This window comes from Enoplosus armatus, chromosome 20, assembly GCF_043641665.1.
Source record: "Enoplosus armatus isolate fEnoArm2 chromosome 20, fEnoArm2.hap1, whole genome shotgun sequence".
Classification (NCBI taxonomy): Eukaryota; Metazoa; Chordata; class Actinopteri; order Centrarchiformes; family Enoplosidae; genus Enoplosus; species Enoplosus armatus.
The window spans coordinates 1232946-1247500 of record NC_092199.1 but is presented as its reverse complement, the minus strand read 5'-3'; the positions used below and the strand labels follow the sequence as shown (position 1 = coordinate 1247500).

Here is a 14555-nt window from a genome sequence, read left to right as displayed (position 1 = left end):
TGCTGTGGAATGACACATAGAGGCGTGATGAAAAGAAGATGATGATGGTCATAGTTTGGTTTGGTCGACCACCCACCTGGACCTCCTACCTATGAGGACTTGTTGCTCTATAAAGTCCCCTGACTTCCTCCTGGAAGGACAGTATCTCTGGTTCTGTTTGTGCAACTAAACGTCTTTGTTAAGGTCAGAGAAAGATTACAGTCATACTTCAGAAAGTGAGCCTGACCATCCATCCTGATGTCCTCTGGAGGACGTTTAGCTAAATAATGTAACAGTGTCACAACACTTGTTGTTTTGCATGACGGAGGACACCAATTACTCACGCAACCACATGTAGTCACTTGTCAGGAAAACAAAAACAAGGGTATTTTTAAGACTTTCTGAGTTTGTTCAAAATGTGTTTAAAAGTGCCGTGACTGGGTTGACCTGTCCATCAAAATAATAACAGGCATGTGGGGAGCAGTGTGCTCGTTAGTACTCAACGTTAGAAATTATAATGACGGAGAAGGCGTCTGAATTTTAATTGGTATTAAGCCAGTTGAAATGCTGTAAACCTTGGATTCAGTCCACAGTTACAGAGCAGAATCCCCTTTACACTCAGCCACTGTTCATGAGCTCTGATTGGCTCATTTGAAAAAATGACCACGTAGATGAACAGCATGTGACTTTACACTCATTAATTTGACCCAACATGAGTATATCCGACCAGTGAGGGCTCGGGCTCTTCGTTATCTGCATAATGTGTCCACATGATCAAAGAACGGCTGATAGATTCGATGCATTAGCCAGACTTCCTGTTCTCAGACAAGCCTCTCTGTCCTGGGGTGCCTCTCTTCTGTCAACTCTCCTTCAGCTCTGTCTTGACGTCTTCTGCTCTCAGCCGCCTGTTACGTCGGCTCAGAGATCCAAAATCATCTGGTTGATCTATGTCTGCCGCTCTGTTATTGATTTTCCGGATGTCTTTTGATCGTGAAAGCCACAGTGTTCAGTGTTTTTTTGTCAAATTCTCTGTTAGATGATCCTTCATCTCTCACTTTGAGAGGAGATTGGCTTTTCCTTGTGGAGAGCTTAGAAGACTTTATAACTGTGAAGATGTCACATCCTAATGACGTTCAGTCTGCCGAGGTTTTCTCACAGAGGGGTATTTACATGCCCCTTGCTTGAGATTGTAAAAAGTTTAAATATAAGTTCAGAAACCTTCTACGTTTAAAATCGATGGTTTTGTTGATTGATAACGAACCACTCGGTCAACTTCTGAAATGTCCAGACTTTCTCTCCGGCCTCCCGTCAATGTTTCGGAACAAAAATAATTCCCCACCTGTTGTCATTTCACCTCCACCCACAGCCTCTGTGTCATCGTCCTATCATCTATTAATGTAACTCTGACAGAGCGACTGAAAGTGCGCCACGTTAGAGGGATAGAAACCTCTCTAATTACCTCTTACATTGTCCCCATTGTATTCTAGACTGATAATGAGACTGAATTGTCATTTCATTTCCCCTCACTCATCAGTAGAGACTGACGCTTCTGTCCGTCAGTCAGTTTACAGTCGCTGCAGTGAGCTCAACTCTTCACTTATCAGTTTAAGAGTTGTTAGTATAACTTTGTCAATCTCATTCACCCTTTTTTTTTGCAGTTTTGTGGCCGGTTGTCTGTTACTATTATTCTGGCTCTGGCACAGGCAGCTGACACCCCCATCCTTAATCCCATCGCTCTGATTGGCTCGGCTGTTTTTGTACAAAATGTACGTGGCAGTTTCAGAGGTCTGGAACCAGCCTATTCTGTTGCATATCTTTACATTTTTAGGCCACCATCGCCCAAAAGGAAAGAGAGAAAGCATGCTCTTTTGTCATTTGGATGAACCGATCCTTTAGTTTACTGCTCGAGCTGATCATGTGCTCATCTATGTGGATTTAAAGGTGATCGGAAGAATGCAATATCTGTAGATTAGGTTTGATTAAGAGCCTGCATCACACATGAGCACTTGAGACAAAAAGGGAGATGTAGCTCTCATGATGAACTTGTGTAACGTGAGAGAGAGGCGGCGCAGCTCCTGGTAAACTGGTGCTAACACCTTTTCTCATTCACTTCACGTCCTCCCCACCGCCCAGCCGGGCTGTTGGGGGCCGCGCTCAGCGCTCAGCATATCGTACCATCGACAAACAATACCCTGCAGGCGCGACAGCTGCTCTCTGACAGGTAGCTGTTGTGACTGTGTGTCTCTTTGTTCGCGGAGCCACGTGGGGATCGACAAGCCGACTCTTAACCCATCCGCTCTCCCTCTGTTTGTACTGTGTGAGGTCTGAAACCAGCAGGGTGAACATGACTCACGAGAAGTTAAAGGTTCTGTTTGTTGCTTTTTCTAATCAATAAATCATTGGGGGTGGAATTACATCTACTATAATGGCCCACAAGGTAGATTCTGTATAATGTATAACAACAGAATCATTCTCACCCCCCTGCTGCTCTGGCTTTCTGTTTTCAACACGTTTCATTCCCTAATTCATTCCAGTTGCTTCCAGTAAGGGAGGGCATGCCCTTTAAGACGCTGGCAGGCTAAAAAGGTGAAACATAGAAACACGGAAAAGGTTTCACTGGTAACGTAAAAAGCATTTTGCATTAATAGTGAACTAAAAGTGGAGCAGATCAGAAAACTAAAATACACCATAATGAAGTTATGGACTGCTGTCACTGATGAAGGACGATCTGGATGCTACAGCATGCTGATATTTTAGACAGCTTTGTGTCAACAGTTTGAGTTTGAGCCCCCCCCCCCAAAAAGAAATGGTTTGGTGTGGAAGAACTAGACTGGTCTGCAGCGAGCCCCATCCAACACCTCTGGGGTGAACTGGGGGGTGAATGCAGACTGTTTCAGGAACACTCACGCTGCAGTGGGTCTTTCGATCATCGGCCCCATGTTTAGATTATTTGTGGTAATTATTTGTTAATTCAGTTCACAGTGCTGCACGTGGCTCCTTTAATAAACTGTTATTTTTCTGCAAAGTCAGCAGTTGTCGAGCTCGGCCGCTGTGAGGACATTAACAAAATCAATTACATATCAAGTCCCGCTTTCCTGCGTCCTACTAGTCAAACAGTTTGGAGGACTGTTTGCAGTATCAAAGCAGAATAGATGCCGAAAGGATTTTGGATGACAGTGAGGTTTGTATTTTCTATCGATTTGGAGCAGAAAGTTGCTGAGTTCCCCGGGGAGCGCGAGGTGTTTCAGTATTCAAACAGTGATGTCGGAGCTTTAAAAGCCTGCGGTTTACCCGCTCTCCAAAGGCTTGTCATTGTGCCTGTTTACACGAGCTGCTGGCAGATTTGCGGCGGCATATCTGACTCACAACAGATAAATAAACGTGCCTTTTAAACAGTCGTCTCCCTTTTAACAGAGGCGACAAAAAGCAGCGTGAAAGGCCTCGTATCCTTTTGTCGGGGAGAAGTGGGAAAGAGTGAGAGACGGAGGAACAAAGCGACACAAAGACAGAGGTTTTATCACAGCACTCTGCCGCACACAGAACAACCAGCCATCTTTTCCTTCTCCTCACCTCTTATCTCAGTGTGAAGCTGCGAAGCCTTTTCATAGAGCGCCAGAAAGCTGTAAAACGTCCAAACCTCCATTCAGAGCAAAGGGACGAGCAGGAAGCGGTCACTGCATCCTCTGCTCTGCTGCGTGTTCGATAAGATGTCAGGATGTCCCGTCGCAGCGGAGCAGCGCCGTCGTCTTCTGAGGCCGGCTGCCGAGCCGCCACAGCCGAGCCCCGCCTCACATCCTGACCTCGCCTCGGGCCAATTCATCACACTCGGTCCCCCGTTTTTATATTCAGAAGTAGTTTTGTAGCAAAAGGCCACTGCGTGTTTATGCATTATTAACTGACTTAATCTGAAATTGTTTAAAATAATTGGTGTTAAGGGTTTTTCTCTTGTTTCATGTAAATATGCAGCCACTACAAAGGCCACCGAGTGTAATTGCATTTAATCATTAATAACTGAACCTCTGGCTGTTTGTATGTTTTTGGGAAACTGTTCCTGCACGCTACAGTGCAGCAGGAGTTCACAAGCAGCTGAAAGTAGGACACTCTAATTAACACAGCGGCCATTGCTGAGTACAGTATTGCTGCATGTGGGGGGGCAACAGGATGGCACAGTAACTACAGGGGAGAGGAGGAAGCTGAGGCAACGAAATCAAGCATCCACCTGCTGAGTCGTCCTTGAGCATGTCGGCCCATCTGTGTCTGCATCTGGAGCGCGGCTCTGTAACTGACCTTTGACCCCCATGAGGGATGAGGGATTCTCCTGCAGGGATCAATAAAATGTCACCTTGTTATCAAATTGCACATATTAGCACAACAGCTTGAGTTCACTCAGCAGACAAGAAGCACCAGAGTTCAGTGAGAGGAAACGTTCACTTTCTTTTCTAGTTGACCATACGAGTAAAATCTGCAGAGCTCATGTTTTCTTCCACATCTACAGAAGTGTTTTCAGCTGTTTGAACGGCTCCACTGGAAGGCAGGACAAACAGCCTGCTGTCAGAGCCTCCTCCTGGCTGCATCCTCCTGGCTCCACACGATGAAGTGGACAGGTGGGGATAACAGCACACACCTTCAGACAGCCTGTCTTCAAACACGTGCACGGTGTTGCACTCGGCTGTGCACAGGAAAAGTGACAAAAGTAGTTGTGTAAAGAATGAAAAGTCCTGCAGACGTGTTTGTCTGTTTCAGAAGTTTCCTGACGAGCCTACAAGCACTTTACTGACCCCTTAAGGATGGATCCAACCCCAACCGCCACATGACAGCAGGTGGTTGCAGAGGGAGACGGTGGCCCCTGTCTGTCTCTCTCTGTGTCTTTTTAAACTTCTTTTAAACAACACAATTCTGTGTGTGTGTGTGTGTGTGTGTGTGTGTGTGTGTGTGTGTGTGTTCTGTAACGTGTAGAGACCCATCAATCCTGCCGTCGTCCCTGTATGTTGGTTTAACATCCTGTTCGTCACTGAGCCCCTCAGCTGCTTCATCAAGCTGAGACTCCAGATTCAGAAACAGGAAGCCAGCGGTCCGCTGAGCTAACACGACCGCTGGGGGGTCAGAAATTAATGGAGGCTCGGGGCAAAAATAACCATAAAAGATCACGAAATGCCCATGAAATTAAAAGAAAGGAGATAATTAGGAGGACAGATTTCTCATTTCACCCCGTTCATATTTTATTCATTGAGTTGTCTCGTATTCACCCATGAATGTGACTTCTGTCCCCCGAGGGCCACCAAAGGTCGCTCAGTGACCGGTGACAGGGCAGTCGAGTATAAGCATGAAAAGGAAAAAAGAAACCTCAACAGGAGGGGAAGATGGACTGCTCAGGGACAGATGAGACCCGAGTCCACATTTATCCAAGAACGGTCCAAGTGCCTGGAAGTGTTTTTGAAAACCTGATTTGTGTGTGGACTTGGGGACCCAGTGTCCCAGCTGGCCTTTATGTGGACCTCTGGGGAGGGTGGAGGACATGAGCTGTTCGAATTCTTTATTGTGTCACCAAACTTTTTTCAACTGTTTCAACTGATTTTGTGTTTGATGTGTTGGAACGTGTCACGTGTGAACAGGGACAGAGAGGTTTCTGAAGACCTGTTGAGAGCCTCAAACAGCAGGAAAGAAAGGAGGACGGATCACAGAGACAGTCAGATGTCCTCCTCTGGGTCAGAGTCACGGTGACCTGATGATGATCCTGGACAGGGAGGATTTCAAATGTTTTCTTTTTCTATGAGACTGAATTTTGGGGCAGTACCACTGGAACATTTCTGAATTCATGAGTCATTTCTTCTTGGGGAAATTGTCGGCACTGAGTGCTCTGAACCCCTCAAGCTCGGGCTGATAAATGGACTTTACTGTCCCCAGTCTGCAGAAACTCTTTATGCCACGTCATGATTTATTTAACAAACGCGTTTAGGATACAAATACCGCATGAATACTTAATTACCTCGGAGAGTGGAGATTTGTCTGTGGCCTCACGAAAGCTTTACAAAACTCTGAAGAGGAACCAGAAAAGACATGACAAGGGACATCCCAAAATACATCACTTAGCATGACAAAAGACTCTTGAAAGTTGATTTTCCTCTTAAATTTCTCCGTAAGTGGCTTCAATTTATTTTCATTGCATTTCATTACATTGTCACAGTGTCACACACTGGACATGTTCTGTACCATTTTGTTCCAGGGACTCATTCAAGCATCATGACACTCATATTGAGTGAAATATTTAAAGCCCAAACACCATTACATAAAATGGAGACTTCTAGATGCACTGTATGATACACATCTTCCTGTAATTCAACCTGACATGTTTGGAAACTCTGGGATCTGTACTAGAATTTAAAATAAAGTCATTAAAGTTTCAACGAAGCGGAGCTGTATAATGTGAGTTTGTAATGGTGAAGCCGCTGGTGGGTGAGACACGGTAGAAAAGGTTAGAGTGTTTTTATTTTTACATTTTCAAAGTTTAAATTAAATAACATTAAGCCTCCTTAACTAAACAGGATCTGCCGGTCCACCACTTTGGTCGGGACTGAAATATGTCAGCAGCTACTGGATGTATTGTCATGAAATTTCATGCAGACAGCGATGGTCTGCAGAGGATATATCCTACTGTCTTTTCCAGTAGCGCCACCGTCAGGTTGACATGTGTGGTTTTGAGTGAAACATCTCAACAACTATTGGAAAGAACTTTATGTTTAGTGCTAATTAGCTAATGTTAGCATGCTAACATGCTAAACTAAGACGGTGAACATGGTAAACATCAGCATGTTAGCATTTAGCTCAAAGCACCGCTGTGTCTAATGCAGCCTGATTACAAAGTCAATCTTACATTTCAGACATTGAATGAAATGATCACTGGATTGTGTTTGAGACTGTGATCCACAAATAACCTCAAACTCGACAGACTGTCCTGTTCTGTAAATAATAACATGTTACGATGCAATTACAGACCATGGAAAGACTAAAAGCTGCTAGAAGGCTGTAATGGGTAGAAAGAGAGAAAAGATGGAGAAAGTAAATGAAGGAACAGTGAAGCAGCGGCGGAGAGGCAGATGGAGGTGAAGGACGGACCGGAGACGGGATGTAAACACACTCAGCGAGGGGCGAGCGGCAGCAAGCGGATGAAAAACAAACTTTAATACTTGATATTTGTGTCTTTTTGTAAGTGAAAGTAAACTGAGTTAAAATCTAGTTTAATAAAAAGGCAACTTGAAAGATAAACGGTAGTTCTTACTGTTGTGTGAGTATGTGGACCGGAGTGAGCCTCCAGACAACATGTTCATCTAGAGTTGTATTCAGGTGGGTTATGAAGTGATCAGAGCTACACACACACACACACAGCGCAGTGGGAGTCAAACAGGTGGGGGCTTCAGGAGTGTGCAGGTTTAGCTGTTGGTCTTTGTGGATCTTTGGGGGGTCTGACTGCTGACAGAAAAATCAATGACGGAGAGGAACACGGAGACAGGAGTGCTGGTTTCTCCCTGCAGGGAGGATAGGGAAAGTGAAAAGACAGGATGAAGGACAGAGGCGGTGATGATGATGATGATGATGATGGTGGTTAACAATGTAAATAACCTGAATGTCAGTCAGTGAGAGCTGGAGGAAGGTGAGAAACAGGAGACTACGTCCACGCAGGCGGCTAATTCCCTCCGTCCTCACGAATACGAAGCTTTTCAAAACTGATGTCTGGATCTGATAAACCGTGAAAGATCGCATGTTTCAGTGTGGACGAGGAAGAATTAGCTTTTGGGGAATAAAGATGAAGGTCTGGTAGGTCTCCTCTACTTCTTCTAAATATCAATACGGCTCATGGCACAGTACAGGTGTTGTTGTTCACCTGCCTTCTCAGCGCAGGACTAAGTGTTCACCGCTCAACTAATCAGGTGTAACCAGCTAAGACTCGGTGTGCATGTCCCATAATAACATCAGGTCGTCCAGCGGCGTCATGTTAAAAGAGAACTCCACCATTTTAGCAGCAGGACTACGTCAGAAAAGATGTAGTCTTTTTGACTCTTCCTTGCTCAGAGACTGTGTTGTGCTCGTAGCGGCTAATGTAGCCGGCAGCAACAGATCTCTGGTCAGCTCACTTCTCTCTGCAGTCTGACGTCACACAGCTCCCTCTGAGACCTTTTCTGCTCTTTCTATGTTACATTTACTCCATTTTCTATACAACAATAAAACACCTCCAGGTTTAGCAGCAGGAAACACCGTTTGGTTTTAGTATGAAGGCTCTGCTGAAACCCAGTGAATTTGTAATGTTCTTGTTCAGATATTAAGAGAGTTCACTGTTGTTCTTTGGTAAAGTATAGATTCTAATGTCTGCAGTAATAAGAGGGTCGTACGGGACCGTTTCCCGGTCAGGAGCTCTGCGCAGTGACTGACTGCCGATACAAGCAACCGAAATGAGTTTCCTTCACGGGGGACCAGGACCCTCAGAGACAGGACGAGGAGATTGGACATCTGGAGGGGTTGCATAGTATAACCGTTGCTCCTTCGCAGGTGGTTCATCATCTGATCAGGGTTCCCCAGACATGTCCAACTGGGACGCTGCCCTGGAGCAGACCCAGAACTCACAGGAAGGATTATATCTCTGACCTGGACTGGGAAGATGTGACTGGAGGGAAAGATGGATGACTGGGCTCAACCTTGTCTCCTATAAATTACATTTATACGCTCCTAAACGGTTTTGCCAAATACGTGTTAGAGGAAACATAATTGCTGTCTGGATTGTAATCAGAAACTTCAGGGTTCCAGTCCAGAGGTGCTACGTTCTTGTACAGATGTTGGAGGGATGTGGTCTATGGTGGACACACAGAGTGCTGGACTTTGATGCTGAGGACTCCCATGGTTAACTGGAGGAAGTGTGTGTGTGTATGGCTGAGAGGTCAATTCAAAGGTTTTGGTGAAATATTTAAACTTTTCTAAACTAAATTTTTAAACATAACCTTGAAAATACAATCATCAAGGTTTAGTTGCAATTTAGTTGGAAAACAATGCTGAGGTGGTGGTTTTCACCATTTATCGCCATTTGCAAATTATATTTTTGTAATCTGTTTGTAATTGTTTTAAAATAGATTTCCCTCCAGATTTTTTAAATCAGGCGGTGTTCTTTGTTTAAAAAGAGAAAACAATGTGCACACAGAATCCTCCTTTCTTTCGGCATGATCAACGGTGATGTTTGAAGTGGCTTCAGGGAAGTTCTCTAACAAGCTGAAACAGGACGTGAGGCTCACGTCATGTTGGGAGAACACGTCTTTTCCTGATCGGATGCTTCTTCTTGCTCTTTTCTGAATAATGGCAGTAAAAGAACGTAGTTCCTACTTTTCTTTCACGATCTAAAGAGAAACAGCCGGAGGACCTTTAACAGGAAATGAGAAACCTGCAGTTCCTGAACGCGTTCCAGCACTTTGAGTGGATTCTCTCTGTTTTGGAGGAATAAATGAGTCGGTTGAGGAGCAGCTAATGGATGTTTTCCTCTTACTTTTCCTTTTAAAATAAATCCTGTTTTTCAGCTGCAGTTCAACAGCTGTGGCAGCATTTCGAGCGGCTGAAATGTCACAGAGCACCTCGGCTGATGAATCCTGATTGTATCCAATGACCCAGCTGACAGGACAGCAGTTAGGTCATGGTGACATCACTCTTCATCTGCATCACCATGGTGACACATCGATTCTTCATCCAATCTGCAGTAACAGGAGAGCCTTTTGGTGGGTTTTCTTAGAAATACAAAGCTCTGACCCAGAAGTAACTCTGAGTGCTCGTGAAGTTCCTCCCTCCGCTCCTAAAACAATTTTTATTTGACATTGAATCACTCAGGGTTCGTTTGATTTTGTGGCAGAGCTGCCCTCCGGGAAAGATTTTATTTCAAGATGCTGCCTCCATTTTTCTCAGTGGCTCATCATTAAGTACACGGTCTGACTGCAACATGCATGCAGCTCACATACACCCATACATCAGAAAAGACTTACTGGAATCCAGAGTAAACAGTGAGGGGTCATAAATTCAACCAGCAAGAAAATAGGAAGGTCAGGGTGGTGGATGTCCAAAGTGTAGGACTTTGACAGCAGAGATCAGGGTTCACATCCTGAGTACTGCATGTGGTTAGTTTCAGCCAACAGAAGGACTGTGGTTTATGTTTAATATTAATAACCAAGTGCTGTGAGTGCTATATGGATTATTACAAGAATGGATATTATAGGAAAACATAAAATACATTTTACAGATACTTTCAGTATCAACTCACCACTGTAATAAACAATATGTGCTCATTAAATTGATAGAAAAAAATGTAATTCAAGCAGAATTACATCAAAATGTACATGAGTGCAATTTCCAGGAGACAGAAATCATTTCTTATTTGATTCCCATGTTGATTTCTCCCCAGTCTTTCTATTTTAGATTCACTATATATTGTTATGGCAAAATATAGAAAATATTTTTATTATCAGCATGAATATTATATTATTGTGACTGCTTCCTGTCTCATCTGCAAAGAGAAGGCTGTTACGATTCTCATCAGCATGACAGGGGTGATCGTAGCGGAGAGGGAGGGGTGAGCTGCTCGGCTGTGTTTGTACTTATTGTCATTAGTGGAGTTACAGAACTGAACCTGAAGAGCTCCGGAGGTCAGCTGTGATTTGCTTGCGTCATAGTTTTGTTTGTAGAAAATGTGAGAAAATGCCAGTGAAGTCTGGTACAGTCGATGGTGCAGGGGGACATATACACTGTCTGCAGTGTCTTTTTGAGTCTTCCATCTTAATAATGAATTTATTGCTGATAAAAGGACACATGAAGTGTGTTTTTCCATGTTTCTGTCCTGTCAGAAGAACTTTTCTCAGCTCTGGTGCTGAAGCGTCCCACGGCCTCCCGCCCCCTCCGTCCTGTCCTTGTGATTACTAGAACATCACTAACACCTCACACACCCACATTATTCATTGCTGCCTCTGTCTCACACACACACACACACACACACCCTGTGGACGGTCAGACAGGCAGCTTTATGTAGTGAATATGAGTTAAGAGTTTTACCTCCAATAAACACAGAGTGACATTGGAGCAGCAGTGTGCTCACACACACACACACACACACACACACACACAGAATATATGTATGCAGTGTACACACACACTGACAGTGACGGGCTGAGCTGCAGCAGTGTAAGCTGGATACAGCCTGAGGTGTTGAGCTGAATGACAAATGTTTACCATAGAGCTGATAACACTGAGGGCAGACACACTGCTACCCCCTCTACACTCACTGTGTGTGTGTGTGTGTGTGTGTGTGTGTGTGTGTGTGTGTGTGTGTGTGTGTGTGCAGTGTCACAGTGTAAATGGATTCTGGAAAACAATATCAAAGTGTATGTTTACATGCACTCTTGTTTCAGTGTTTACATGTGAGCTTATGTAAACCCTGATAGACTCTTATTCCGGTTCAGAGACACCTGAATATTTACTATAATAATGCTATTATATAATAATATTAGTTATTGCTTCTTCAAAGAGAATGGCAGATGTTTGTTTTGACACTAAAAGGTTTAATTATTGTTAAAATAGTGTTGAGCAATAGCACTTTCCAGTAATGTGATTACTTTTTAAAGCAGTTTGTTACCTCACCAGGAGTTGGATGAAACGTGTTCTGCAGTCAGTGGACGGACTGGTCCACCACGTGTTACCTCCAACCTGTAGCCTTCCTGCACAACGTGAGACGTGTGGGTGTGCAGGTCTTGGACTTGCTGGAAGGCACCACTGGCAGAGGTGGGCTGAGTATCGACGCTCCTGTGTTAAACACTCCTAGGTCTTAAACGTTGAATTTGACACAGGGCCCCTCTACAAGACAGGACCACAACATTAGCTAATACTGCAGGACTCTCCGTAGCAGATGTTTGACTTTATTGGTGCAAATTCTCTCATTTGCAGTTAAAATGACCCAAATGTATTGAGACACAGTGAACCTGGGACTATTTGGGGCCCCTGGAGGCCTGGGGCCCTCAGGGCACGTCCCTGCTTTGCCTGGTAATCTTGATGTCCCCACTGGGGATTTTGAGAAGCGTCTGTTTAGCAGGTTGTTGCTGTATTTCAACCACTACTGACTGTTATAGACAATCTGGAGTGAATGTTTCGGCTTTGGATAAATGAGCACTGAGTTGTGTCCATTGAAATGGATGATGTTGCTGCAGCGCCACCCTCAGCCCCACAGCACGTCTGTGAGTTATTGAGATGAGTTAGACGTCTAACTTTTGGTTCAGTGCTTTTTTTTCGAGGGCCGATTGATCTTTTATGGCTCAATTAACCAAATTTGATCCCCACCCAAAGCAGCCTCGCCTCCTGCCAAGGCTAAAGGAAACCATCAGTGTGATTAAGGTAATTAAAGGGATCTTAGTGGATAAATGAATGACCCAATTTTCTGTCCACGGTTGGTGCTCACTCCCTTCTTTCAACTTGTTTGTATTTGTTCATCCGTCAGATAAATCCTCTCACATTATTTTAGTTTGCTAACTTTGTCTCCATGGATCATTGGCTTTGCATCGAATGATGTTACATTAAAGTATTGTAACACAGATGATGTTACATAAAATGCATGTAGAGGAGATAAAAAAAAAAGGAGCAATGAAACATTACAAAGAGAGTTTTTATGTTTTACTCACTAGACCTGGTTTCCAGCTGTCCTGGAATTTGGAAAGTTTGGGAAATCATTTAAGTCACTTTTCAAGTAAAAACACAAAAACTGTTAAAAACCCGTCAGTGAGCCTCACTGTGTCACATGTTCCTTCATCACACACTGTAGTTTATCCTGACTCAGTCCCACACACACCGTCCTGCTGCCACAAACACTCACTAGAGCTCCACATGTGGATTCATCCGCCGCTGAAAATAGTCCCCAACAAACGCACTATGTCCTCCCGTTTGTGGCAGCTGTTTGAGGAAATGACTGAGCCTTGAATGTGAAAGTATATATTTGTGAGGTGTTTTAAAAGATTTCCGTCTTCAATGAGACACAGACAGGAAGTCAGAAAGTATTGAGAGACAGACTCACATATTTCTGGTTTTAGTCTTTTCATGGGATTTGTTGACAATAACAGAAATACGGAATACTACTATATATTTATATCTACTATTACTGGAAACTAATGCAAGCCTGATTGAGTAGATTGGACTCAAGACTGTCGATCTTGAGTCTGAATGTTTACAGATAAAACTGTGAATAATAAATTCCTTTCACAAGTTTAAGAATTTAGCCAAATAACTGAGCGCTGCTTTGTTCTCCTCTGAGCCCCCAGCCAGCAGCAGCAGCAGCATCTCTACTGGAGCAACACATAATGATAACAAATCTTCAGAGTGATTTTTGGGAAGTTCAGTGCAGACGCACTACAGCAGTGATAGTGTAGCGCTAAAAATAAAAGCATGGCCACATTAAAAAGCAGCAGCGCTTCTTTCTGTCTGTTTCGCGCTCTGTCTCTCTGAAGGCTGCAGGCCGTACGAGCGCCTCTCTCCCTCTTCTCGGACTACAACCATGTTTATCTGCCCTCCAGCCAGCTGATTCATCTGCCGGCCTCCCCGCTCTCCCTGCCCGCCTCTGCCTCTGTAGCCCTCAGCACAAACAACAGCACTGAGACAGAGGTGGAGACGTGACACGGGAGGGTTCGTGGTGTGAAGAACAGAGAGAGGGAAGGGTGGGCGATGGATAGATACAGTAGAGTGGAAATACAAAGAGACGAGAGTGAAACAGGAGAGAAAAACAGGGTGGAAACAAGATGCAGGCAGCCGCCATGTTAAGAGAGAGGACGAGATCGTGATTATGGAGTTACTGCACATTACACCCACGGTGTAAGACGGAGCGCTACCGCCGGTCGTTCATTCCTGCGGCTATAAGACTGTTCAGCTGCACATAAATCTGCACAATTTTTACATGTTTTATATTTTTCCGTGTATATATTTATTTTGTCCCCCATATTTTTTATATCTGTATTTATTATTTGTATATTGTAATCTTATTGACACAGTGCTGTCTGCTGTGTGTTTCTGCACCTTTCCGTCTTTGCTGCTGTGATGTGTAAATTTCCCCGCTGTGGGATTAATGAAAAGCCTAAGTCTAAGTCTAAGTCTAAGTCATTAGAGGTGATGCACTGGAGGACACATGATGCTGCTCACCTCAGGTCCTGGGTCAGTGTCATCCATCTGAATAACGCAGGATGGAAATAGACCCAGGAAATATTCAATTTACTATCATTTACACTTAAAATAGAATCATCAATCTTTTGGCATTTTAGCGGGAAAAATGACTTTAATTATTAAAAGATTATCAAAATAGTGGCTGATTCATTTTCTTGTGATTGACTAATCGACTAATCAAGTAATCATTGACTGCTCCGCTCCAGACTGAACTGCCAGTTGTGGGTTTTGAGTTCAGGCAGCATTGTACAGCGGTGATGTTGTGGACGGCAGGTATGCGATATGGGGAACTTCTTATCAGCTTTCAGATATTTATCGCTTTATCTTTACACCTTTACTAATCAGGGAAGAACCCATCATGTTCG

General features: G+C 44.0%; 1 protein-coding gene across 1 annotated transcript in view; it reads left to right on the top strand.

Moving 5' to 3' along the window:
* Positions 1–14555, top strand: part of LOC139303175 (glutamate receptor ionotropic, delta-1-like) — a 362737-nt gene that overhangs the window by 268497 nt on the left and 79685 nt on the right. The window lies entirely within an intron of this gene.